At 39.1% G+C, this 7,500-nt stretch overlaps 1 protein-coding gene across 1 annotated transcript in view; it reads right to left on the bottom strand.

The window, feature by feature from the left end:
* The window catches only part of LOC143041042 (acid sphingomyelinase-like phosphodiesterase 3b), a 151,976-nt gene that overhangs the window by 47,159 nt on the left and 97,317 nt on the right, over window positions 1-7,500 (bottom strand). The gene's annotated exons all lie outside the window — the stretch shown is intronic.

Here is a 7,500-nt window from a genome sequence, read left to right as displayed (position 1 = left end):
TCTGTTTTTTTTTTTTTTTTTTTTTTTTTTTTTTTATGAGCAACTGTTTCGGCTGGGTTGGGATCCCTGTCTGAAAGTTCACCTCCTTTCTTATTCCGTTCATCTGACAGTGTTACGAAGATAAGCCAACCAACACAATTCAGTCCGCAAAACAACTTCACAGAATTCTTTGTCCGCTGCTTAATATTGTATCGACGAAAATTGCTTTTGAGAGTCTTCGGGTTTTCAATCAAACAAACCGGACGAGACGTTATACTCACCAGACTTTATTCTGGCTAATAAGAAACGATTTTATTCGTCTCAAGAGACGTCATCGTCTGCTCCTTCTCTGTGATGATGACATAATATGGTTTAACGTCACAAACCCCCCCCCCTATCAGAAGGCTAGGACGGTTACCCTCACAGAGGACTTTGTAGCGTGTAATTTAATCAATCATGCCCCTGGTTCAACTTCGCCAGTGGCAGGATTCGAACAGTCATCCCCTCGACCTTCGCCGTAAGTAACGACGCCCTAACCTGCTCATTCTAGCTGATGCCAAGCAACTTTATTGAACGTAATGTAGCCCAACCCTCTAATTCTTTAAATCAGAAAGAAGGATACAATCTTACAGTATAATTCACTTTAACCTCTACAATAGGGGTCTCGACCGCTCAAAACTCTCTTCAGACAGGGGCCCGCGCCCCTCAACTGCGTCGCAATCGGAGGCATAAAGTCCTCGTATCTTCCTTGTCACGGGTTCGAGTTCCCTATTTCTCTCGGATTCCCAGCAGCGACTGTTTGTTACCTGCTTCAATAGTGCAAGAGCAAAGGAGGGCAGAATCCACGGTCTTTGGGTGCCTCCTACGTAAAATTCTCTTTTGATTTCGTCACTACCCTGGGCACGATATTCAGTGGTATTCTTTAAAAAAAATTATTTCCTTTTATAAATCTTATATAAATCCTTGGAATGGAAAGATTGATATAAGGAAAGAATTTTATTTTAGAATACCGCCGTAAGATTCTTAAGGTGGTATTCTTAAAAAAAAATCTTTCCTTATATAAACCTTTTCCTTCCAAGGATTTATACAAGATTTATATAAAGAAAGATTCTTTTTAAGAATACCACCATATAAGATTCTTACGGTAGTATTCTTAAAAGAAATATTTTCCTATATAAATATTTCCCTTCCAAGGATTTATATAAGATTTATACAAGGAAAGATTTTTTTTTTTTTTTTTTTTTTTTTTTTTTTTTTTTTTTTTTTTTTTTTTTTTTTTTTTTTTTTTTTTTTAAGAATACCACTGTTAGGGAGTCTACCCATAGTGGTATGTTTTCTTACCTGATACTTTGGTCCCTTTGGTATCATGGAGATTTTTTCACATGTTTCATTCGACCTAAAACGCTCTTCGTGCTTATTGAATGAAACAAACCGTATCCGAACCTATGGTCAAAACGGGCTATGGTTACCCTGACCTCTGTTGACCTGACATGACTCGAGGTCCCTGGAGTGGACATGGCTAACGTGTTTTCAACCCGCTTTTACATCCGAGATGACGTCAGGACGTGTGCTTGTGAGGCCACGAACAGAATCTATTGTCAACGTTAACTTTTGGCTCTTTTTGTTCCTTATTTGTTTATCTATTTATTCATTTGTTTTTTATCAACGTGTAACGTTTATTTGGATCGATCATTGATGGTGGTGATTCGTGAATGTGAACTTTTGAGCTTTTACGTGTGTGTGTGTGTGTGTGTGTGTGTGTGTGTGTGTGTGTGTGTGTGTGTGTGTGTGTGTGTGTGTGTGTGTGTGTGTGTGTGTGTGTGTGTGTGTGTGTGTGTGTGTGTGTGTGTGTGTGTGTGTGTGTGTGTGTGTGTGTGTGTGTGTGTGTGTGTGTGTGTGTGTGTGTGTGTGTGTGTGTGTGTGTGTGTGTGTGTGTGTGTGTGTGTGTGTGTGTGTGTGTGTGTGTGTTTACCTCGTATTTACCTAGTTGTATTGAACGGGAAGAGAGCTATACTCGTAGTAACCCGCCTTTGTATCTTTCAGCATCCAGTGTGTGTGTGTGTGTGTGTGTGTGTGTGTGTGTGTGTGTGTGTGTGTGTGTGTGTGTGTGTGTGTGTGTGTGTGTGTGTGTGTGTGTGTGTGTGTGTGTGTGTGTGTGTGTGTGTGTGTGTGTGTGTGTGTGTGTGTGTGTGTGTGTGTGTGTGTGTGTGTGTGTGTGTGTGTGTTCTTGTGTGTGTACATGTAGGATATGGATTAGCAAGAGGAGGAGGAGGAGGAGGAGGAGGAAGAGGAGGAGGAGAAGAGCACATCTGCTAGGTGAACTCCTGAGGGAGCTAGAGACATGACCCACTCCCCCGTGGGAGGGTCCTTGGGCGGGGCACCTGAGGAGGAGGAGGAGGAGGAGGAGGAGGAGGAAGAGGAGGAGGAAGAGGAGGAGAAGGATAGCCTTTAGCTGATTGCCAAGGGAGACTGATGCGTCACACATCGAAACCCTGACGGCGTTTTCGTCGAAGTGGCTGAGTTCTCCAGAGGAGATATGATGGGCAGGGGTGGTGCCAGACTATAAAACAAAATGGGGGAGAGAGAGAGAGATCTACCTGTAAGTTTTTTTTGGAAAGACAGATGATAACTATTTTTTCTTTTTCTAGCCCTTTGGTCAATATCACAATCATGTTTAATACTGTCCGTCGTTAATTTAACTCATGTAATTACTTATATAGCCATTACCATGTCATCACTATTTCCATCGTTGTTGTTGTCATCATCATCATCATCATCATCATCATCATCATCATCATCATCATCATCATCATCATCATCATCATCATCATCATCATCATCATCATCATCATCATCATCATCATCATCATCATCATCATCATCATCATCATCATCATCATCATCATCATCATCATCATCATCATCATCATCATCATCATCATCATCATCATCATCATCATCATCATCATCATCATCATCATCATCATCATTATCATCATCATCATCATCATCATCATCATCATCATCATCATCATCATCATCTGAGAAATGTTGGACTCTTTTTCAAATGCAAGTATGGTTTCATTTTCAAAATCACTGACTAGCAGGAGGAAGAGGAGGAGAAGGAGAGCAATGATTAATTGTAAGTTGATGGTTTGGCTTGTCTGTGGTTAAATTCATACGGACGCACTTTGAAGAATTGGAGAATGACATAGACTCTACATTTCTGCGTGATCAGGAGCTATTTGTTTGGCTTATGTCTGATGAGACAGGCCCAGACACTCTCTAGACAGCTGAGCGTAATGAGAACCTGATGGTTTTCTTTATATCTCAAAGAACAAAATCAAAATGTATCTCAAATAGTAAAGAAGATTACCAAACATAGATCATCCCAATCAATGAATGCTTATAGTCTGGTGGTTTGATTTAGATATGATAAAATGATGAATATTAAAAATGTGTATTGTAGGATTAGAATTAAAGTTAGATTGTCTACATCTGTGACCACAGCTGTGAATGACCTGAGGATGGCTGGTAGGTTGGTTTACCTCATCTAATAAACATAAAGTGCGCTTTGGATAGTAGAGGAATTAGAAAACGGAGGTAAAAGAACAGATTCTCATTTATATAACAAAAGATTCCACTTGACATTTCAAGATTAAATCCTATTACGCACGTAAATACAATCCCAACGAAACGACATTAAAAACTGTCACTTTTTATTTGAATAATACATTTAGATATATCTTCCTGCACGCGTACAATTGGGTGAAAACTTTTTCTCCAATCAATGATTTTTTATGTTGTTGAATTATATTTCATTTCTGCTTCCAGGGAATTCTATTCAGACAAAGGATCCAACCTTGTCTACAAAAGTGCTAATCCTATTTGTTTATCCTCTTCTTTGTCCTTCACGGCTTATTTGTGTGTTGTCGTTGCCTTCAGACGATTTTATTTAGTTAAGTAGAATAATCTGCGCAGCGAAAGGATTAATATTAATTAACAAAGGTAAAACAGGGTGGGAGAGGTCAAAATAATGTTGAACACTGACAATACGAATGTGTGTGTGTGTGTGTGTGTGTGTGTGTGTGTGTGTGTGTGTGTGTGTGTGTGTGTGTGTGTGTGTGTGTGTGTGTGTGTGTGTGTGTGTGTGTGTGTGTGTGTGTGTGTGTGTGTGTGTGTGTGTGTGTGTGTGTGTGTGTGTGTGTGTGTGTGTGTGTGTGTGTGTGTGTGTGTGTGTGTGTTCTTGTGTGCATGAGCGTGTTGGCAGGCAATATTGTGTGTTTATCTTTTCCAGAGGTCTGTTTTCTCGTCCTGAGCTACTGTCTGATACCAAATGCTTTATGATCTGGGTGACAGCGGGGAGGAGCAAGCGGAGGAGGAAGAAAAGAGAGGAAAAAAGAGGAGAACGAGCAGGAGATGGAGGAGGAGAAAGAAGCGAAGGATTAGGTGAAGGAAGGAAAGGAAGGAGAAGAGAGTGATTAGGATAAAGAAGAGAAAAAAATTGGAGGGTAAGAAAGTGAAGAAAAGGAATGAATGATAAAAAAAGGAGAACGATAAGAAAATTAAAAAAAGGAAGAAGAGAAAGAAGAGACAAATATGTGGAGGAGAAGGAGGAGGAGGTGAAGAAGAATATGAGGAAAAAAATCAATAAACCTGAAGGAAAATACGAAGATGAGGACGAAAAGGAGACGATGATAAAGAGGAAAAAAGAGAAAATAAAGGGAATAATTTTGGGCTGGATGAAGACTCGGAACAAGAGCATAACAAGAAGAAAAAAGGGAGAGAAAATATGTTCTCCCTCGGAGTCTTTCTTTATTATGTCTCTCCATTCCTTCTCCTCTCTTCCTTCATCTCTATTTCTCCTCTCTCCTCTCCTTTTTTCCCTTTTCTTTCTACCCTCTCTTGTCTCACACCTCACCTCTTCTCTCTCATTCTCATATCATTTATTCTCCCTCCCCCTCTCCCTTACCCCTTTTCTCTCTCCTCTCTCTCTCCCTTCTCCTCTCCCCTTTTCACTCTCTCTCTCTCTCTCTATATATATATATATATATATATATATGTATATAAACACACACACACACACACATATATATATATATATATATATATATATATATATATGTATATAAACACACACACACACACACATATATATATATATATACATACTAGCCAAATTACCCGCGCGTTGCTGCGGGCAAATGATGACCATTTTAGTTTTGATAGAATTTGTGGAGAAAAGTTACACGTATCAATATAACTCAATGGAAAAGGTAACACAAATAAAATGTTAAGAAAGTAAGAAAAAATGAATATGAGGAGGGAGACGCCCCTTTGAAATGAAATATATTCGGCCGTAAGAGAAAAATTGAAACAACTTTTCATTATTTTTGAACTCGAGTATCTTTTTTTAGGCTGTCGACCCATAAGGACGTGGTCATTAAGCCTGGTGTGAAGTTGTTCAGGCTCTATGTTGTTTCGTTCTTTTGCTTGTTGTGTGTGGTGTGAGGTGTGTGTGTGTGTGTGTGTGTGTGTGTGTGTGTGTGTGTGTGTGTGTGTGTGTGTGTGTGTGTGTGTGTGTGTGTGTGTGTGTGTGTGTGTGTGTGTGTGTGTGTGTGTGTGTGTGTGTGTGTGTGTGTGTGTGTGTGTGTGTGTGTGTGTGTGTGTGTGTGTGTGTGTGTGTGTGTGTGTGTGTGTGTGTGTGTGTTTGTGTGCGAATATTCCGTTGCTTTGTTTTATTACTGTAGAATCGGCATAGCGTCACGCGCATCTAGAATCGGTATAAGTTGTAATGGATTTCGAAAAAGTTTAGCCAATCTCTTTGCTACCGAGGTTCGGCCACAGAGACGAATAGAATAACCTGGCCGTGGACAAAACAAGCCGAAAAATACTACCCAGCACAGAAAAGGTGGATCCTTGTTTGTATAAGTCTTTTCAATGCGATAACAATCAAGATATTTTTTTTTCTGGTGAATAGGCTTATAGTTCAATTGGATATTTGCACTGCACCCAATTCTTTCTCCCTCTTTATCAATTCTCCCTCCCGCCATCACCCCTTCCACAGTTTCGTTTCTATTTTCTCCATCTTCCTTACTTTCCTCTTCTACTTTCTGCCTCAACTCCTTTCTCTTCTTTTCTCTTCCCTCCTCTTTCTTCTTCCCTTTTCTCTTCTATTTCCTTCTTTCTTCTTTGCATTTCTTTCTTTCTCTCTGCGTCCCTCATTTCTTTCTGAGCTTCTCCTTCCTCCATCTCCTCCTCTTTTTCTTTCTCCTCCTCTTCCTCCTCACCCTACTCCTCTCCATCTTTATTTTCTCTTCCTCCACTTCCTCTTACTTCTCTTTCTTTCCCTCCTCCTCTTTTATTCACTTTCCCCTCTTCCCTCTTCCTTGTTCCCCCACCCCCTCTTCTCCTCTTTCTCTTTCTCTTTCTCCTCCTCTTCCTCCTCACCCTACTCCTCTCCATCATTATCTTTCTCTTCCTCCACTTCCTCCTACTTCTCTTTCTTTCCCTCCTCCTCTTCTATTTATTTTCCTCTCTTCCCATTTTCTTTGTTCCCACACTCCTATCTTCTCCTCTTTCTCTTTCTCTTTCTCCTCCTCTTCCTCCACTTCCTCTTACTTCTCTTTCTTCCCCTCCTTCTCCTTCACTTACTTAGCCCTCTTCCCATTTTCTTTGTTCCCACCCCTTCATGATGTCTTATTTTCCCTTTACATGTATTCTTCTTTTTCCTCTTCCTTCTCGCTCTTCCACACTTCCCGTTTTCTTTTCCTTCCTCTCTTCCTCACTTCCTCCTTTTCTTCCTACACACCTCAACCCATCTTCCTCAACTCCTATTCCATCTACCCAAATCCCTCTTCCTACTCCTCCTCTCCTCTAACTTGCTCCTCTTTCTCTCTCTCTCCCTCTTACTTCTCCTCGCTCTCTCCAGAAAGTAATTAGCATGTTTATCATTTCGTGTTTTTTTTCATCAAATGTTTCCGAATATACATTCAGATATGGAAAGAGAGAAGGAGCAGAAGGAAGAATTTTTTTTTTTTCAATTTTCTGTTTCCTATCGCAATTGCAATGACACTTTATTTAAGAGAAAGAAACAGTTTTTGTCTGAAATTGTTCATCACAACAATATAGTCTTTAGATCAATTCATATATATATATATATATATATATATATATATATATAATATATATATATATATATATATATATATATATATATAATCTTCTTTTTAGTTATTATGAATTTTTAGTTTGGTGTCCATTTTGACATCATTACGGCTTGGCTCCATGTATGTATGTATGTATGTATGTATGTATGTATGTATGTATGTATGTATGTATGTATGTATGTATGTATGTATGTATGTATGTATGTATGTATGTATGTATGTATGTATGTATGTATGTATGTATGTATGTACGTATGTACGTATGTATGTATGTATGTATGTATGTATGTATGTATGTATGTATGTATGTATGTATGTATGTATGTATGTATGTATGTATGTATGTATGTAT

The sequence above is a fragment of the Oratosquilla oratoria genome, chromosome 30 (assembly GCF_046742065.1).
Source record: "Oratosquilla oratoria isolate Oo_2021 chromosome 30, ASM4674206v1, whole genome shotgun sequence".
Lineage (NCBI taxonomy): Eukaryota > Metazoa > Arthropoda > Malacostraca > Stomatopoda > Squillidae > Oratosquilla > Oratosquilla oratoria.
Note: the sequence above shows the minus strand (reverse complement) of the source record. Positions and strands in the feature narration are given on the sequence as shown.